Raw genomic sequence first — 22,000 nt, 5'->3', positions numbered from 1 at the left:
TCCCTACAATGTTAAAGCATAAAATGCTTGGCCAGCCCCTCGTTTTATACTGGTTGTGAATGTCCACCCTGATTAACTGCATTAGACCATGGGATGTGCCTTGGCTACACCTGATGTCATTACCCTGCACTATTCTTGGATGTTCTATGAGAATTGAAATCATAAATTGTTCAAATTAATTCATGGGGATCTGCACATTTTAGGAAACTGGACTTGAATTCGATTCTCCATGGATCAATTTGATCATTTACAGATATAGCATACACTACACTTCTTTGCATATCATATGAGTCACGAACAATAAGTAATGTTCCTGTCCTTGAAATAAATTACTAATTGTCTAATATGTAGACAGTCTACTAATAAAAAATTCAACGGATCTATGTAGTTATATAAAATGCTAGAGTTGAGTGAAACAGGTCGGTCAATTTCAAAAGTCGCGGACTTTCGCAAAAGTCGGGTTTCATGAAATGAAACCCGACCATAGCGTGAGGTCGGCCACGAGGTCGGCGACAAGAGCGCCAAAATCTCATTTCAAAAGATGCTTCCAGCGCCCTTTTTCAGCCAATGATGGAGGACGCACCCTGTGGGCAACGCGATGACATAGGCGGCGGTCACCACCATCTTTGTGAAGGGCATGCAAGTGATTGGCTTGCTTTGTGTGGCGTCACAGGGGCTATAAAAGGGCTTACTTCTGCTGATCTCAGAATAGGGAGAGCTGCTGCTACTGCTGATTCTGTAGGGAGAGCGTTAGGCAGGGAAGAAGATACAAAAAACTGCTTCTGCTGCTAGCGATTTTGCCAGTACAACACACCAGTTAGTGTGCAGTGCAAGGGGAGGCTATATTTTGGTGCATCAGCTCTGTTGGTTATTAGGCTGCCTTATAAGGCTCCCTGATAGCTGCATTGCTGTTTTCACACTGCTGTGCAAACTGCTTTTTTAAAAGCAAAAATACTTTTCATCCTCTTTTTTGCCCAGTTACCAAGCGTTCATTTTTCCACACTTTTGTATGCAACAGTCCCGCTTATTAGGCTGCCTGCTGCCATACTTGGGACCGAGAGCATCATTGTCAGCTTGCTAAAATCTCTAGGGAGATTCAAATTCTCCACAGTCCTATATAGACATTTTATACACCATCCAATTTCAGCCTGTTATATTGAGGTGTAATCTACACTGGGCCTGAGATATTAGTTCAGTGTCCTCAAGTCTGTAGGGAGATTCAAATTCTTCCCAGTCCTATATAGACATTTTATACACCATCCAATTTCAGCCTGTTATATTGAGGTGTAATCTACACTGGGCCTGAGATATTAGTTCAGTGTCCTCAAGTCTGTAGGGAGATTCAAATTCTCCCCAGTCCTATATAGACATTTCATATACCATCCAATTGCAGCCTGTTACATTGAGGTGTAATCTACACTGGGCCTGAGATATTAGTTCAGTGTCCTCAAGTCTGTAGGGAGATTCAAATTCTCCCCAATACTATATACACCTTGTACCTTGTTTTACAGTACCATATTGCTGGTGGTATTTTGGGTACATTTTACCAAAAATGAGGAAGCGTGTTGGAAGAGGCCATGGAAGTGGGCGGGGGTTGCCAGCTGGTAATGATGGTGTTGGTAGTGGATCTGCTGGTACTGGCAAAAGCAGAATAGCACCTAATGCAAGAGGTGTTGAGCCTGCGCTATCATCTGGCTCCACAAGGCCTCGAAGGCTCCCTTTTCTGGGAGTAGGTAAACCGCTTTTAAAGCCGGAGCTTCACGAACAAGTTTTGGCTTACATTGCTGACACAGCCTCCAGCTCTATCGCCTCCTCTTCTGAACTTTCAAAAAATAAAAGCACTGAGTCGTCATTGGAGGCTCATGGTCAGGAACCACTCCTTTCCTTGTGTCCTTCACCACTACCAAAATTAAAGGATGCGGCAGGCCACACTACAGATTACTCCATGGAGCTCTTTTCACATACCATGCCTGGGTTATCAAGACAAATCGTGAATTACCCAGTCCAAGAAGAATCTGACATGGAGTGCACTGATGTACAGCCACTGCTAGATTTATCTGCTGGTACATTCACTCAGAGCACTACATTGTCCTCGCAGTGTACTGAGCCAGAATCTGACCCTGATGAAACTCATTTGCCCCCTCCCGCATTCTATACCACCATACAGGGTGACACAGAGGAAGGTGCACATGACATTGAAGAGGAGGTGATGGATGACCCAGTTGTTGACCCAGATTGGCATCCATTGGGGGAAGAGGGTGCTGCTGCCAATAGCTTGGAGGAGGAGGAGCATCTGCAGCAGGCATCGACATCGCAACAGCTGTTATCTGGCAGGCCCGGAGCAGTCCAAAAACGGGTTGCAAAAACCAAAAAAGTTGCAGGACAGCTAGGCCAGACGGTCAAATTAGCACAGCATGCAAGGCCTCAAAATGTCTTCCATAGTAGGAAGAGTGCAGTGTGGCACTTTTTTGAACAAAATCCTAATGATCAGGCAAAGGTTATCTGTAAGAAGTGCGCAAAGACCTTTAGCCGAGGGAAAAATCTGAGAAATTTGAATACCAATTGCATGCTTAGACATTTAACCACCATGCACTTGCAAGCGTGGACGGACTACCAAACCTCATGTACCACATGTGCAACTGCTCCCAATGAAGGTAGTCAGCAACGCTACATCGTTTCCCCCACTGTAAGCCCGCCGGTTAGCACACCACCAGCGGCAAATGTTGAGGTGTCGTCGCAAGGCCAAAGCAGTCAGGGAATCACAATGTTATTGCTACGAAAGACTGAATCTAGGCCATCAGAAAGAACACCAACTCCATCACCATCATCAACCCTCTCTCAGTCCGCCATGTCCACCGCTAGTTCCACCATATGCAGCTCTCAAGTCCAGCTCACCCTACCAGAGACTATGAGTAGGACAAGAAAGTACTCATCCTCTCATCCGCGTACACTGGGTATGAACGCCCACATTGCCAAACTAATCTCGTTAGAGATGATGGCCTACCGGTTGGTTGAAAGCAAAGCTTTCCGTGAACTCATGGGCTACGCAGTATCACGCTATGACCTACCCAGTCGGCACTTCTTTTCTCACAAAGCCATCCCAGCCCTCCACCTTCATGTGAAATACTGCATTGTCCATGCACTCAAGCAATCAGTGAGTGGAAAGGTGCACCTCATGGACCAGTAGGCATGGCCAGGGCCGTTACGTGTCCATCACTGCGCACTGGGTTAATGTGGTGGATGCAGGGTCCACAGGGGACAGCGGCAGTGGGACAGTGCTGCCTAGCCCACGGTATAGGAAACAGGTGTAGGCGTTCGACCCTCCTCCTCCAGAAGCGAAAGCTCGTCCACAGAGCGCAGTCACATGAGCACTCCATCCGCAGCTGCCAGTGTTGCACACTCGGTGTCCCACTATCGAACAGCTAATGGTAAGCGTCAGCAGGCTGTGTTGAAGATGATGTGTTTGGGTGACAGACACACCGCGGAGGTACTGGCCGACTACTTGCAGCGACAAACTGAGTCATGGCTGGGCAGTCTACATCTTGAGGCAGGCAAGGTAGTTAGTGATAACGGCCGGAATTTTGTGACAGCCATAACCCTTTCAAAACTCAGACACATACCTTGCCTGGCTCACACCTTGAACCTGGTGGTGCAGTGCTTCCTCAACAATTATCCAGAGTTAACAGGCTTGCTCCAGAAGGTCTGAAGACTGTGCTCACACATCCGCCGGTCGCCCGTACGCTCCAGTCGTATGCAGAAGCTGCAGCGATTGCTCCAACTTCCCAAGCACCGCCTAATTATCGACGTTAAAACAAGGTGGAATTCCACCCTGCACATGGTTGAGAGGCTGTGCGAACAGAGGCAGGCTGTAATGCATTTGTGGGAGGATACAAGGCCAGGCACTTTGAAGGCAGACATGGAGTTGTTGGGTGTGCAGTGGTCGAAGCTGAAAGACCTCTGTAAAGTCCTTCAGTGTTTTGAGGAATGCACATGACTGGTAAGCGCAGACAACGCCATCATAAGCATGAGCATCCCACTTATGCGTCTGCTCATGCAAACTTTGACGCACATTAAGGAGCAGGTGTCTGCAGCCAAGGAGGATGAGGAAGAGGAGGAGGGAAGCCTTGATGACAGCCAGCCATTGTCTGCTCCGGGACCTCTCCTGGACGAGGTGGAGGAAGAAGAGAAAGAGGAGGAGGAGGATGATGAAGGGGATGATTATTTAGGGGAGGAGGATGCTTATTGTGGGGCAAGAGAAAATGTTGGCGTGGCAAGGTCTAGTACAAGGTTTGTGCGTGACTGGAGGGATGTGGATTTGCCAGAAAGTGCTCCTCCACCCAGCACTCGCAGTGCATTATTGACACCTGGAACATTGGCCCACATGTCAGATTATGCCTTGCAGATCCTAAAAAGGGACCCCCGCATTGCCAAAATGATGAATGATGATGACTACTGGTTGGCCAGCATCCTGGATCCACGCTATAAAGGCAAATTCCAAAACATCATGCCACAGGAGAACCTTGACCTAATATTGGCTACTAAACAAGCAACTCTGGTTAACCGGTTGGTGGAGGCATTCCCAGCACACAGCAGCGGTGATGGTTCTCACACAAGCCGTACGGGCCGGGGGCAGCTTGGCAGAGGTGTTCGTGGTGCACACAGCAGAAGTGGCGTTGGAGACAGGGGTTTCATGACAATGTTGTGGACTGATTTTTTAATTCCCGCTTACATGACTGGTAATACTGCATCGATTGAAAGTGACAGGAGACAGCAGTTGTCAACTATGGTTACAAACTACTTCTTGGCCCATATCGATGTTCTCCCTCACAGGTCATTCCCCTTTGACTATTGGGCCTCTAAACTGAACGCCTGGCCTGAATTGGCACAATATGCCTTACAGGAGCTCGCTTGCCCTGCTGCTAGTGTGCTATCGGAAAGAGTCTTCAGTGCTGCTGGCTCAATCCTGACAGAAAAAAGGACCCGTCTGTTGACCCAAAATGTTGATGATCTAACCTTCATTAAAATGAACCATGCATGGGTTTCAAAGGATTTTGTCCCACCTTCACCTGTTGACACATAGGTTGCCAGAAAAATGGCTCGCTTTTTTCCTCCTCTTCTTCTGACTTCTCCAATTCCTCCAATTGCAGCTGCTGAATGTCCAACATGAACATATGCCATTTTTAAACCTCCCTAACTGGGCTGCCTCCCCCCCATGGCCGGGGTCACCACCTAGCGCAGGCTTCCGTGCGAATGCCATTGCTCTGGACAGGTGGGCGGGCCGACTCTTGGGAGCCGGCACTGGCACAGGGTCCCTCATAGTGCAATCAAGTGTCTATGATGGTGGGGGTGCACACCCGCCGTCAGACACACCAGCGTACAATGAGGGGCCCAGTTCCAGTACCAACGCCCATGAGCGGGCCCCCCTTGCTGGGCAGGGCCCCAGCATTTGCAATATTTACCTCTCCCTGCTCCTCCGCTGTGTAGTTTGGGCTGTCAAATCCTTCCCTGGGACTGCCACTACAAATTTGGTGAACTGATAGATGATGGTTAAGACGTAGCTATGCCCTGTCCTCCTGGCCGGGCTCTAGCTTCAGATGATCAATGGCTTCCATTTCTTATGGACGTCCACTCACAATGAGATGCAGTGGTGGTTTACCATCAGCTTTCACAGTTTTCCTACTCACAGACGTGTGACATTCCTGCCCACATTTTTAAATGTGCCCTCTCATGCCAATCCAATAGAATTACCTACCTGCGCCCTCCGTTCTGCTGATGACCTGAGGTTAGCATCCTCAATAATCAGAACCTCCCACTCCCGTCTTCAAGGCTATACACGTGCTGCGCCAATTCTTTGGAATGCACTTCCCAGGTCAATACGATTATTCCCCAGTCCCCACAATTTTAAGCGTGCCCTGAAAACGCATTTATTCAGACTGGCCTATCGCCTCAACATATTAACCTAATCTATCCCTGTGTGGCACAGCCAAAACTTTTTTACCATAACCAGGTTCCCCGCATCATGCCCCAACATGCTTTATGCATCCATTAGCCCTCTGCATCCGTACTGTTACACACTTAACATTATGGCTGGTCCATACAATCAGGGCAACTGTTACCACCCACCTTTTGTGTCTTCCCTTTTTTCCTCATAGATTGTAAGCTTGCGAGCAGGGCCCTCATTCCTCTTGGTATCTGTTATGATCTATGTGATTATTGATATGCTGTAATGTATATTGTCTGTACAAGTCCCCTCTGAAATGTAAAGTGCTGCGGAATATGTCAGCGCTATAGAAATAAAATGTATTATTATTATTATTAATTGCCTACAGCCTGTGGCTTATGTCTTTTGCACTCCAAAGTTACCTGACAGATCATGATAAGCAGTGAGGACCATGTCTACATCTCTCCCTGTGATCAAAATTTGATGGAGATGAGTAACGGTGATGGGATCAACGGTACTGCGATACAGCAACCCTTTCTTCACAAAGAATTGTTTTTCGCTGTCTCTACACACAAAGTAATTGAGGGTCAGCATCGCCTCTGAGAATTCTCCCGTGAGTTTTTCCCCTGATTAGTAATTCCTAAATTTCTGCAATCACCCGACTTTATGTCTGTACTTTTATCCATCTCATTTCCTCTTGCGGAGAGTCTGGACTGTCTAACTGAGACTGAAATATATATGAAGATTTAAAAATACCCCAACAGTGTATACTGGTGTACGCTTCAAAAACATTTCCTTTTTTCTACTTTTTAGATTGTTGTCTAATCTATACTGAGGCTGTGAGTGTCTTTGTCGGACACCGGAAATAAACACGGAGATTTTAAATGTTTAAACTATGCTATATATACCTGTCATCCAGTGATACTGTACCCTTTCTCAACTTTCTGCAATCTTGTCGAATCCATACTGTGCCTGAGACCGTCTAAGTCTGCCTCCTGATTACAGATGAGTGGTGTTTGAGTGGAACTGTTGGCCAAGTTCAAATTCTAGCTGTTTTGGGCGGTGTTAGATCCGTTCGTCGAACTACAACACTTCGATTTAAATTCGGCTGTTCGAGTTTCCGTTCGAGAACATTTTGTTAAACAAAAGCATATCTTTTTTTTCACATTAATAATGGTTTTCAATGATAATAGACAGTTTTAGGGCATAGTAGCGGTGTCTGGTAGCCAGCGGTGTAGTACACCTGTGAATGAGCTACACCATGTGTGTTTCTAATAATTTTTTACCGCATATTGTCCTGAAAATCCTTTTGGGCCTAGTAACTGTGTCTGCTACTCAGAAGAGGAGCCCACCCGTGAACCGAGCTATGCCGCCTGTTTATGAAAGAACCAGTTTTTGACTGCATTTACACCACTTAATACTTTGGGCCTAGTAACTGTGTATGCTACTCAGCAGAGTTGGCCACCTGTGAACCTAGCTATGCCGCTTGTTTATGTAAGAACTGTGTGCTAGTCAGCAGAGGAGCCCAGCTGTTAAGCAAGCTAAAGCACCTGTGGTTTGGACATTTAATTTTTTCACATTCTTTCTGGAATGCCGTTTAGGCCTAATTACGGAATTACGGTTGACCTGCACTTACTGGGAAATGCTTGTTCGCGGGGAAGCATTGTAATCCCAGATTCCCATCACTAACGGGGTTCAGCGTGTTATCCTCACCTGTAAGCGATACACGCTGGTCCTTTCATTGTAGCACGCGTGCAGACCCAGACATGTAAGGGCATGACAGACCTGTTATTGGCCGATCTCGCGTGCCAGAGCCTCGCGTGTCCCTCTAGTAAGCTGGACGCGGACCGCAGGGGCATGCCTGAGTCTCGCTCGTTAACGGAATTAAGCTTGCAATCTGTGCAGCTTTTTTGTGGATGGCATGGTTGAGGTTGCCCGTGGTGAGTCCAATTAAGCCGCAGGCTCCACTCCTGGTGGTGCCCTTCTGGACATTCCTTTAAGGTTCAGCTTTGCAGCCATACTGCCCCTGGAAACCAAACACTTTTCCTGACAGTGACATTCTGGTCAAAGAGCGCGATGACATCACGTCTGTACGCCCTCTGCCTAAACAGTCCAAGTGCAGAGAGATGGAAGATGGGGACGATGAGGAGTCCAGACTAGTACAGGGATTCCCTAGCAAGGAGACTTATTTAATTGTTTTAAAGGTTGGGAGCAATTTTTTGGGAGCACGATACTCTGGAGAATGAAATCTGGGGCCCACCATACATTGGAGCATTCCAAATGTGGACATCAGTCACTGGAGCAGCATTTACAGGGCCCATTATACACTGGAGCATTAGAAAAGGGGCCCATTATATATGGAGCATTATTTGGGCCCATAAGACACTGGAGCTTCATCCATGGTGAACAACATATACCGTAGCATTATGTGGAGCTCATCATATACTGTATCAAACATTATATGGGACCAATGATTCTGTATGGAGAAATATATGGGCCTCATTACTCTGTATGGCGCACTATGCAGTGGCCATTATACTGTATGGAGGAATATACTGTCTGTTTTTGGAGCTATTGGAGAATTTAAAATGGATATCAGTCATGTGATGTAAGAATTGAAGTATTTTTCATTGTACTGTACCGCTATTTCTCTGCCGTATCAAAGGATCACGATAATGGGCCGATTTCGTTCGACCCGACTTTTGCAAAAGTCGGGTTTCGTGAAACCCGACTCGACCCGAAAAAAGGCAAAGTCGCTCATCTCTATAAAACGCTATGAAATTATTTTTTTTATACATTTGCAAGCAAAATAGTGGACCAATTAACCGGCATTTTCATTACAGGCCTGGAAATGTCCAGGCAAGACAAAGCGCTGTGCTGTTCGGTGTGTTTCAGAGCAGAAACAACAAAATCACAGCAGGCACCATTTTTGTCTTGCTGCTTTATGTTGGACTCACAAAACAGCAAAGAAAATGGTGAGCAATAAGAATACCTGAAGTCAGAAATAATTTCACATGTTTACACACACTTTTGTCAGGCATTTGGATTATACAGATAAGTGTTTCTTTTGCCCAAAAGTGTATTGCAATATATTGTGAACACGTTGAACTCATTAAACAGCATGATTTTCTAAAGCCATAGAAACAAATATTTGACCAAATCGATTATGTGCAACATTATACTTTGCAACATCACTCTAGCAAGGCAGTGGTTTGTCCAAGAAGCTTGACAAAATGATTTTTGTCTGGAATTGATGCCAACCACTACTAGCAGTACCAGCGTTAACTTTCTAGATCTAAACATCTGTATGGAGAATGACACCTTGATAACTAAATGTTACCGGAAGGAAGTGGACTCCAACAGTTTTATTAACATCAGTAGCTGCCATGTACCGATTTGGCTCATTAACATCCCTAGGGGCAATTTACACGGATTAGACACAGTTGTACCAACACAAGTGACAACCTCATGGAGTCTGAATACGAGTATCTCAAAAAACAATTCCTGGAAAAAGGATTGAGAAAGCTAGGCAGGATGTAAGAAAAATCTCTAGGGTCAATCTTATCCACAAGACCAAAGGGTTATCTGAACCTCCAAGTCTTGCTCAACAAATTAAAGAATTACCCATTATCACACAATATCATGCAAATCATAGAAAATTTACTAATATAATCCACAAACATTGGCCAATCCTATAAAAGGACAAAGCCATATGGGAGCTTTTACCTATCCACCCTAGAATCATTTACAGGAAAACCGAAACCATTGGCAACCTTGTAGCCCCCATCACCAAATTAGCATTAATCATTAACAGCAACAAAAGTAAAAACAATAAAAGAATTTCACTCAAACCATATTCTAACATGGGCTTTACCCCATGTGGTAGTTGCTCATGTTATACATGCACCAATTTAAAAAAAAAAACACTATATACATCCTTTACAGAATCAAAGAAAATGCGAATTTACCATCAGGGACACAATTTCCTGTTATTCCACAGGGGTTATCTACATGATAAGATGCCCCTGTGAAAAAATATATGCAGGTCGCACTAAGAGGCAGTTAATGGATCGAATCAAAGAACACTTTGATAACATTAACAAAGGCTTTGAAGGGCATCCCCTATCACGTCACTTTAGGGATATTCATAATTGATCCTGTAAGGGAACTTTTTTGTGGCATTCAGGTGGTCCAAAAAGCTCCAGAGGGCGGAACTACCTGAAGCAAATGTCGAGGATCGAATCCAGGTGGATTTTGACACTAGATAGCTTTGTCCCTAGGGGGTCAAATCATGAAATAGGCTGATGAGGCATACAGTTCTATCTAGGATTCAGTGTATGCCAGCACACTAGGTCACCTGGTGGGGGGTTGACCACTGGGGTAGGAGATTTTTTGTAAAAAAAAGTTTTGAAGAAAAGATTTTAAAAAAAAAAATTAAAAAGGTTTTTATGGGGAAATTTTTTTGAAAATTTTTTGAAGTCAATTTTTCAGGAGGAGTTTCTGTAATAGCAAACTTCTTTCACAATACAATTCTTTGGCGAAAAAAAATTTAGGTCCTAATACTGAAAGTTATTTAGTCAAAATTATTTTTATTCACGTAATAGTAAACATTTTTGTAAAAAAATTTTTAGAAATGAATATTGCTATCCTAGATTATAGCTTTTCTTCGCAGGTCTCAATGATATGACCTTTATTTTAAATTCATTTTACACTCATTTGATTTTTAAAATAATTTATTAAAGAAAAAGTTTTTTAATCTAAGAAGCATATATATTTTTAGAGCACAAATGCCTACAAGGGGAATCTCCCCTATTATTCTGGTTACTAGCACCTCAACAGTCTTCTTAGTATACAGTAGAGATTCCCAGATAAGTCTAATTGGGAATCTTTAACTGTAACTAACGAATAACAAAACACAAATAAAACAAAGCCCTTCACCACTCTAAAGATACATTTTTATGGACACACTATTCTTGTATAAAGCAACATATAAGCACAAAGGTAGGAGAGTGGATATTTTTATGGCCATTATACAGTATAACAGCAAAATTCCAGCACTTATGTATGGATTTATATACTCTATTCACTTTATTTACTAAACATTAATGGCTGCTATATGAACAAAGACCTTAACACATACACCTGGGCATGTGATCTGAGATATCTAATTGGAAGACTGAGACAATCCTTAAATTACCAGCATCTCTGCAAATAATACTTCGGACCAATTATACTTTGCAAAGGAGGTGGGCGAGGGTATTTAAATGACAGTCCATTTGGACCTTGAGAAAGAAGAGCTGTGCCATTCAAAATGCGTCGGTCATTGGCCCAAACAAGAGCCTGTCACACACGGTTAGTGACATCACTGTAACCACACCCCCTCACTCACATCACTACTGCACCGAGACGCTTCCAGCTGGAGCTTACCACCATATCGCATCGACACATGGGCAGGGGGGATTGCCTAGCAATAAGAGGCCGCTCACTATTGCAGCTTACCTACCAAACTCCACGCACAGTATTGGGCCAACAGGACACTCCTACATTCACAGTCTTCTTCCTAGTAAGTCCCCACATACATACCATTGTTAGCCAATGTTAACCGGCATCATTTCTGTGGCATTTAGACATATGTGCACTACGACATATGGCCATACACTGGGAGCCCGACAACTACTTGTGTGTAAAATTTCATGATGTGCACTACAAACAGTTGTAGCATGCATGATGGCCTTATGAATGATCGGGATGATTTCTTATTGCAAACTACACAGACAGTATATGAATGTACTCAGTCTCAGACTGGGGTGCCAAAGGCCCACCAGTATTCAACTGCAAGGCCCCACTTTTCAGCTACATGCAAATGTGACATTATCCTCAATCACAAATATATAAAACAATTTAACTGGGTATATTAGTAAATGAATAAGATGCTTTAAACATAGCGATTCAAGTGTATTGTGCCAAGTATTGTTCATATAAGAGGGTGATGGCCCACTCTTGCACAGATGCCCACTAGAGGATTCTCCTGTTCTCCTGTAGGCCAGTCCAAGCCTGAATGTACTGTGCATTGATATACTGATGAAGAGAACCCCTCTCTTTATTTTCTATTATAGCATGTAGACATCATAGAGAGAGGTTTACCATTTGCGCTTTTGACTACTTATTTAATTAAAAAAATGACCTGTGCATTTGCAATCGAAGTTATTCAAACATCATTTCAAATTAACCCCTTTCCGACATCGAGCTTTCATTTACGCTGACGTCGGACTCCCTCTCTTTGATGTGGGCTCTAGCAGTGAGCCCACATCTTTCCTTGCACATGTCAGCTGTTTTGAACAGCTGACAGGTGCCCGGAACAGTCGCTGGTGGAATCGCGATCTACCCGTGGTTATTAACCCGTTAAATACCGCTGTCAAACACTGACAGCGGCATTTAACATGCGTTTCCGGCAAACATACCAGGAAGTTCACCCAACCTCCATCACTGGATCGCGGGTCACCGGTGGGTTGGCATGAGTGGTCAGCGCTCATACCTAGCGAGTAATTCTACTACATAGAGGTGATCTGATCATCACCTGTATGTAGCAAAGCCGATCAGGCTATGGCAGCTTCTAGTCTCCCATGGAAGCTATTGAAGCATGCCAAAAGTAAAAAAAAGTTTTTAAAAATATTAAAAAAATATAGAAGTTCAAATCACCCCCCTTTCGCCTCATTCAAAATAAAACAATAAAAAAATCAAACATACACATATTTGGTATCCCCGCATTCAGAATTGCCTGATCTATCAATAAAAAAAGGATTAACCTGATCGCTAAATGGCGTAGCAAGAAAAAAAGGTCAAAACGCCATAATTAAATTTTTTTTCGTCGCCGCGACATTGCATTAGAATGCAATAACGTGCAATCAAAATATCGTATCTGCACCAAAAAGGCTTTTAATTAAAAGCCTCAGCTTGGCACACAAAAAACAAGCCCTCACCCAACCTGAGATCATGAAAAATGGAGACGCTACGGGTATCGGAAAATGATGCAATTTTTTTTTAACAAAGTTTGGATTTTTTTTTCACCACTTAGATAAAAAAGCACCTGGAAATGTTTGCTGTCTATGAACTTGTAATGACCTGGAGAATAATAATGGCAGGTCAGTTTTAGCATTTAGTGAACCTAGTAAAAAAGCCAAACAAAAAGCAAGCGTGGGATTTCACTTTTTTGCAATTTCACCGCACTTGGAATTTTTTTCCCTTTTTCTGGTATATGACATGGTAAAACTAATGGTGTCATTCAAAAGTACAACTCATTCCACACAAAAACAAGCCCTCACAGGGCTATATTGAAGGAAAAATAAAAAAGTTATGGCTCTGGGATGAAGGGGAGCAAAAAACGAAAACACAAAAATGAAAATACCTCCAGGGGATAAGGGGTTAAGCTAAATAGCAAAATTTATGAATTTTATGCTATTTGCAATAACCCAATGAAACAAGAACAATTAAAATATGTCAACACAGGTAATATAACAAGTGATTTCTCCAAGTTCAAAATACTACTTTTAATAAATGCTGCAATCTCAGAATTATTCAACCCCTTCACAACAAACATCTTTAGTATTTAGACAAGTATACTTTGGCTATTATAACCTGCTTCTTAAATGCCTTGTTCTTGTTATTTATTGCCCTTTTTACATCCTTATTTAGCCACATTGGTGTTCTCCTGTTCCTAGCCCTTTTATTTCTGTACGGTATGGCTAGCTCCCAGTGGGTGTGTAAAACTGATATAAATATTTCCCATTTATTTTCTGTGCTCCTATTTTTGAGGACATTGTCCCAATCAATTCGGCGAAGGTCCTCTCTAAGCTGATCAAACTTTGCTTTCCTGAAATTCAGCGTTTTTGTAACCCCTTTCCAGGGCACCTTACTGAAGGACAAGTGGAATTGTATTACATTGTGGTCACTGTTCCCTAGGTGCCCATCGACTCGTACTTCTGTTATTCTATCTGGCCTGTTGCTTAAAATTAAGTCCAGAAGGGCTGTCCCTCTAGTTGGGCCCTGCACAAGTTGTGACAGATAATTATCCTTGGTTACTGACAGAAATTGGTTTCCTTTCTGAGATACGCAGGTTTCAGTTTCCCAGTCTATGTTGGGGTGTTTCTTGTGCTGTCATGCACATGACATGGGAAATACCCGATGTTTGGGGTGCTGTGAACCCAAACAGTAACACAGACTTCCTGGAGAAGTCCATGTTAGACGTCCGTGCCCAAACAGTAGGTGTTCGGTGCGGACCCCGAGCTTTACTGTTCGAGTTCGCCCATCTCTAGTCACAATAAGACAACCTCCTATCATATACAAATACAGGGAATGTTAATACTTAAGGTACAATGGTGTCAGGACTTTGTATCGGAATGCAGCATTATGCTTCCTGGCAGACAGATACTAACCCAACGTAAACATTGCAGACCTCAGTATCAGTCAATGGATACCATTGGTCAGCATTTGGATCTGTTCTACAGTACAACAGCGCTCTCACAGCGCCATAGCTTCAATAACAGAAACCATGTCAACATTGTAGAGAAAGCGCAAACTGGAAATGTATGTAAAACAGCTAATGCTATGGGAAACTTTAATTAACCCCTTAATGACCACTGGTACACCTTTTAACAGCGGCAATTAAGGGTATTTATGCCTCAGCGCCGCTTTTTAGCAGCTCTAAGAAATAAGTGTATAGCGCCCCCAGCGTTGGAATTTCTCTGGGGTTTCGGTTACCGGGGGTAGCTGAGACCTTAGAGAACGTGGTTCGGGTCAGTTTTTACCGACTCCAGTGTTGCGATCACCATTATTAATGGAATAACGGCGACTACATAAAAGGTCCGATTTCCCATTTAATTTCTCTCTTCTCTGATGTAATTGCACATCAGAGGAGAGAGAAATGGAGTCCCCCAAGCCCTCCCGGTACCTCCAGTGTCCCTGCATCCCCCTGTGAAGTCCCCCTGCTTGTGGCGATTTCTTCCCAGAAGAAAATGTTGTGTGTATGCGCATTGCACCCGCTGAGATCTGCCAGTCGGCACCCGGCAACAATAGCATATTTTTCCTATTGGTTCATTTTAATCACTGTGATAGACCCTAAAATAAAAATAATAGTAAATCAAACCTCCCTTTATCACCTCCTTAGCTAGGTAAAAATAATAAATTGCCACCGATATGCCTTTTAGCGGTGGCAATTAAGGGTATTTATGCCTCAACACCACTTCTTAAAGGAGCAGAGAAATAAGTGTATAGCGCCCCCAGTATCGGAATTTCTCTGGGGTCTCGGCTACCGGGGGTAGCTGAGACCATAGAGAACATGATTCAGGTTGGTTTTTACCAACCTCAGTGTTGTGATCGCAGTTAATAACGGAATAACGGTGACTGCAAAAAAAGTCCGATTTTCCATTTAATTTCTCTCTCTTCTGATGTGATTGCACATCAGAGGAGAGAGAAATGGGGTCCCCCAAGCCCTCCCAGTATGTCCGGTGTCCCTGCATCCCCCCGTAAAGTTGGCCTGTCCACGGCGTCTTCTTCTGGGAAGAAAATAGTGGGCCCGCAGAGATCTGCTGGCCGGCACCTGGCAATAATAGGAAACTTTTCCTATTGGTTTACTTTAATCACTGTGATAGAACCTATCATAGTGATCAAAATAAAAAAAAGTAAGTCAAACCCTCCTTTATCACCCTCTTAGGTAAAAATAATAAATTGCTGCCGATATGCCTTTTAACAGTAGCAATTAGGGGTATTTATGCCTCAGGGCCACTTTTCAAAGGCACTGAGAAATAAGAATATAGCGCCCCCAGCATCAGAATTTCTCTGGGGTCTTGGCTACCAGGGGTAGTTGAGACCCTAGAGAACATGATTCGGGTTGGTTTTACTGACCTCAGTGTTGCGATTGCCATTATTAATGGAATAATGGCGGCAGCAAAAAAAGTCCAATTTTCCATTTAATTTCTCTCTCCTCTGATGTGATCGCACATCAGAGGAGAGATAAATAGGATCCCACGAGCCCTCCCGGTACCTCCAGTGTCCCTGTATCACCCTGTGAAGTCCCCCTGCCTGCGGCATCTTCTTCTGGGAAGAAAATGGCAGGCGCATGTGCAGTGTGCCCACCGAGATCTGCCAGACGGCACCTGGCAACAAAAGGAATTTCTTTCTATTGGTTCATTTTGATCACTGTGATAGACCCTATCACAGTGATCAAAATAAAAAAATAGTAAATCATCCCCCTTTATCACTCCCTTAGTTAGGTAAAAATAATAATATTAAAATTTTTTATTTATTTCCATTTTTCCATTTGGGTTAGAGTTGGGCTAAAGTTAGGGTTGGGCTTAAATTGGGGTTGGGCTAGGGTTGTGGTTATGGTTGGGATTACAGTTAGTTAGGTTTGGCATTAGGGTTAGGGGTGTGTTGGGGTTAGGGTTGTGGTTGGGATTAAGGTTAGGGGTGTGTTGGGGTTAGGGTTGGAGTTAGAATTGAGGGGCTTCCACTGTTTAGGTACATCAGAGGGTCTCCAAACGCAACATGGCGCCACCATTAATTCCAGCCAATTTTGCGTTCAAAAAGTCAAATGGTGCTCCCTACCTTCTGAACCCTGCCACGTGCCCAAACAGTGGCTTTGCCCGACATACGGGTTATTGGCATACTCAGGAGAAATTGCACAACAATTTTTTTGGTCCATTTTCTCCTGATAGCCTTGTGAAAATAAAAAAATTGGTTTCAAAGTAAATTTTTTATGTAAAAAGTAAAATGTTCATTTTTTCCTTCCACATTGTTTTAGTTCTCATGACGTACCTGAAAGGTTAATAATCTTCTCAAATGTTATTTTGTGCACCTTGAGTGGTACAGTTTTTAGAATGGTGTCACTTTTGGGTATTTTCTGTTATATTGACCCCCAAAACTCACTTCAAATGTGAGGTGGTCCCTAAAAAATCGTTTTGTAAATTTTGTTGTTAAAATTAGAAATCGCTGGTCAACTTTTAACCCTTATAACGTCCTAACAAAAAAATTTATGTTTCCAAAATGGTGCTGATGTAAAGTTGACATGTGGGAAATGTTATTTATTAACTATTTTGTGGGGTACCACTATCTGATTAAAGGGTACAAAAAATAAAAGTTTGAAAATTGCAAAGTTTTCAAATCTTTTCCCAAATGTTCATTTTTTGCAGAACTAAACACACATTATATCGAAGAAATTTTACCACTAGCATGAAGTACAATATGTCATGAAAAAACTTTCTCAGAATCAGTGGGATCCGTTGAAGTGTTCTAGAGCTATAATTTCATAAATTGACAGTGGTCAGAATTGTAAAAATTGGCTTGGTCATTAAGCACCAAATTGGTTCTGTCACTAAGGGGTTAAACATTGTTACAAGTGTACAAGTTAAGTATCCTTAGACAGATAGATAGATAGATAGATAGATAGATAGATAGATAGATAGATAGATAGATAGATAGACTGTACATGTGCATTGCTATAATCACTTGCAATGCCTAAAGGTAGAGGCGCAGAACAGTCCTAAAATGTTTTACAATTAAACCTATAACCCCAATTCCCCAACTAGTAACATCTACACCAGTCTTCAACAACTCTATATTGCGTAGTTTTATTCTGAAAAAGGGATATTTATTGATCGCACTTTAGTTGAGACTTGGACAGTTTTCTCTTTCTCGTGTAACCCATTTCTGATGGCAGCCAATATGCTTCTCTCTGTTCTATTCTCTATATATCGATCTGTACAGTTTGCTTTTGTTTCTCTCACATAGAATTTCACAACTATCTTTTCCTTCTGCCTTTTATGTTTCTGAAATAAATTGCTCCATCTGCAATTACACCCTCTGCCTGATTTTTTTTTTCTCAATTTTCAATGATTTCAATCAACAACATGAACAATGTTACCGAACACTCACAGAGAAGAGTCTTTATATCTACAAATAGGAAAAACATGTAAATGTATTTTCTGGAGCAACTACAGGACATCCTAACACAGTATATTGTTGGTTAATATGTATCAGCGTGATATAGTTTTAATTTGAATCAGAACCAAATTTTACCTAATACACCCAGATTTCTCCTTCTGTAGTGTGATAAGTAATGCATCAAAGCAGGGGTCTCAAACTCAGCTGTGTAAATGTAGAAACAAATGTTAATATGAATGGCTGCATTCTTTGTGGAGAAGATTACGTTTTCAGTAATACTATTATTTTTCTATATGACTTTTAGATCATTTTTTATGTTTTATATTTTATACAGCAATATAGATTTACAATCAGCTCCATATTTTAATTGTGGCCCCAATCCTGTAATAATGTCTCTTGTCCTGTAATAATGCCCCCAATCTTGTAATAAAGTCTCCTGTCCTGTAATAGTGTTCCCAGTCCTGTAATAATGTCCCAAATCCTGTAATAATGTCTCCTGTCCTGTAATAATATCTCCTGTACTGTTAATAATGTCCCCAATACTGTAATAATGTCCCCTGCCCTGTAATAATGTCTCCTGTCATGTAATATTATCCTCAATCTTGTAATAATGTCACCTGTCTTATAATAATGTCTCGTGCTCTATAATGTCTGCCATCCTGTAATAATGTCCCCAATCCTGTAATAATATCCCTCAGCCTCTTATAATGTTCCCAATCCTTTAATAATGTCACCCATTCTGTAATATTGTCCCTCAGCCTGTAATAATATTCTCTGCTCTATAATAATGTCCCTCAGCCTGTAATAATGTCTCTCCTCAGCCTTTAGTAATGTCCACAAGCCTGTAATAATGTCCCTCAGCCTATAATAATGTCCCCTGTCCCTGTAATAATGTTTCTCACCCTGCAATAATGTTCCTCACTCTGTAATTGTTGGCAGCGGAATATTCAGGTTTCTCTACAAGCGTGTGACAGAAGAGTTTTTTTATTCAGGAACAAACAGGAACAGTATACGATAAGCTTAACAGATCATGAACAACATTTGTGTGTCTGTGTGTGCAGCATCTACAGCAGACTGTTTCTCTCATACGCAGGCACAGGAATAACAGGAAACACAGTCACATGCTCTCCCTGTGTGAGTCTCTGGGAGTTTTCTTTGTTCTATCTTTATAAACAGCACACAAATCTAGCAAATAAACACTAATAGACAGGAATGAAGTTGTTGCACCAAACATATTCCAACACCCCCACTCAAAAACTACCTATCCTGTTAGTCCCATTGAGGTTCTGAAGTCGACAAACTTGGCTCTTGATAATGGTTTTGTCATACCATCAGCTATCATCTTGTCAGACTCGCAATAAACAGACTCGAGTACACCACGTTCCACTAAGTCACGTAAGTGGTGATGTTTTACATCAATGTGCTTAGTCCTTACACTAATCTTCTCACTGCTGGCAAGTGTAATGCATTCTTGGTTGTCCTCAAAGACAACTGTTGGCTGAGTTAATGGCTTGCTGAAATCTTCCAAAAGTTGTTTCAACCAAATAACTTCTTGACTTGCATAAGCAGCAGACATATATTCTGCTTCTGTAGATGATCATGCGACTGACACTTCTTTTCTGCTGGACCAAGAAATTGAATTTTCTTCTAACTTGAACAAGTAACAACTTGTTGATTTCTGATCACTTGAATATACAGCCCAATCTGCATCCACATAACCTCTGAGTGTGAGATCTCCTGATGCAGATATCTTAAGATTTAGCCTTTGAGTTCCTTTAAGATATGGAAAAATTTTCTTAATTGCATTCTAGTCTCTTTGGCGTGGCTTGTTTACATGTCGGCAGAGAATTATGACAGTGGCTTGATATCCGGTTGAGTTGTGGTTGTTATGTACAGAAGCGCCCCCACTGCTTGTCTGTAACTATCATTGCTGAGTAGCAGATCTTCTCCTTCCAACTTTTAGTAGGATGGTCAATTGGTGTTGATGCACCTTTGGCTTCTGACATTCCAAACTACTTTGGTATTGTGAAAATTTTAGAAGTTTGGTTGAAAATAAAACTCCCATCTTCCTCTCTCTTGATTTGGATTCCCAAATAATATTTCACATTTCCAGGTCCTTAATCTCAACGTGCTGATTGAGAATTTCACCTAGCTTTGCAATTTCTTTTTCATTGTGGCAGCTCAGTAAGCTCCCATGTCTGGAGTTGGTGAAGGGACGCCATCTCTTCATTAGCAGCATTTTTCCACTTCTGTTTCTCTTGAACAGGCAGTTTTTGCCTCTCTTGCCATGACTGTGGCTCCGTTTCAGGAAGTGTTCTGACCAGATAAGAAAGTCGTCTAGCTGGGATACCTTTGTTTGGCCTTTCTGATCTCCTAACTGGAGGTTGACTTGGTTCTTCTGTGTCTTCCTTGGTGGCTTATCTATACTTCAGTGTTTTCCTTTTCGGCACCTGGGTTTGGTGATTGAAATTCTTGTTCTTGCTTCTTAGGTTGAATAACTGGTGTAACTTCTTTCTCCATGGCAGCACAGATTAACCCATTGCTTTCAGTTTCATAATTACATAATTTGTAAAAAGACCTAGATCCATCAAGTTCAACCTTTCTACACCAATTATATATTTTCTGTCACTAAATCTAATATATAAAGCTCAAAGTGTGTATGTATGTATGTACAGTGGGGCAAAAAAGTATTTAGTCAGTCAGCAATAGTGCAAGTTCCACCACTTAAAAAGATGAGAGGCGTCTGTAATTTACATCATAGGTAGACCTCAACTATGGGAGACAAACTGAGAAAAAAAAAATCCAGAAAATCACATTGTCTGTTTTTTTTTTCATTTTATTTGCATATTATGGTGGAAAATAAGTATTTGGTCAGAAACAAAATTTCATCTCAATACTTTGTGATATATCCTTTGTTGGCAATGACAGAGGTCAAACGTTTTCTGGAAGTCTTCACAAGGTTGCCACACACTGTTGTTGGTATGTTGGCCCATTCCTCCATGCAGATCTCCTCTAGAGCAGTGATGTTTTTGGCTTTTCGCTTGGCAACACGGACTTTCAACTCCCTCCAAAGGTTTTCTATAGGGTTGAGATCTGGAGACTGGCTAGGCCACTCCAGGACCTTGAAATGCTTCTTACGAAGCCACTCCTTCGTTGCCCTGGCGGTGTGCTTTGGATCATTGTCATGTTGAAAGACCCAGCCATGTTTTATCTTCAATGCCCTTGCTGATGGAAGGAGGTTTGCACTCAAAATCTCACGATACATGGCCCCATTCATTCTTTCATGTACCCGGATCAGTCGTCCTGGCCCCTTTGCAGAGAAACAGCCCCAAAGCATGATGTTTCCACCACCATGCTTTACAGTAGGTATGGTGTTTGATGGATGCAACTCAGTATTCTTTTTCCTCCAAACACGACAAGTTGTGTTTCTACCAAACAGTTCCAGTTTGGTTTCATCAGACCATAGGACATTCTCCCAAAACTCCTCTGGATCATCCAAATGCTCTCTAGCAAACTTCAGACGGGCCCGGACATGTACAGGCTTAAGCAGTGGGACACGTCTGGCACTGCAGGATCTGAGTCCATGGTGGCGTAGTGTGTTACTTATGGTAGGCCTTGTTACATTGGTCCCAGCTCTCTGCAGTTCATTCACTAGGTCCCCCCGCGTGGTTCTGGGATTTTTGCTCACCGTTCTTGTGATCATTCTGACCCCACGGGGTGGGATTTTGCGTGGAGCACCAGATCGAGGGAGATTATCAGTGGTCTTGTATGTCTTCCATTTTCTAATTATTGCTCCCACAGTTGATTTCTTCACTCCAAGCTGGTTGGCTATTGCAGATTCAGTCTTCCCAGCCTGGTGCAGGGCTACAATTTTGTTTCTGGTGTCCTTTGACAGCTCTTTGGTCTTCACCATAGTGGAGTTTGGAGTCAGACTGTTTGAGGGTGTGCACAGGTGTCTTTTTATACTGATAACAAGTTTAAACAGGTGCCATTACTACAGGTAATGAGTGGAGGAAAGAGGAGACTCTTAAAGAAGAAGTTACAGGTCTGTGAGAGCCAGAAATCTTGATTGCTTGTTTCTGACCAAATACTTATTTTCCACCATAATATGCAAATAAAATG

Source organism: Dendrobates tinctorius, unplaced genomic scaffold, assembly GCF_039654945.1.
Source record: "Dendrobates tinctorius isolate UK_male_01 unplaced genomic scaffold, ASM3965494v1 ptg000060l, whole genome shotgun sequence".
In the NCBI taxonomy this organism is placed as follows: domain Eukaryota; kingdom Metazoa; phylum Chordata; class Amphibia; order Anura; family Dendrobatidae; genus Dendrobates; species Dendrobates tinctorius.
Note: the sequence above shows the minus strand (reverse complement) of the source record.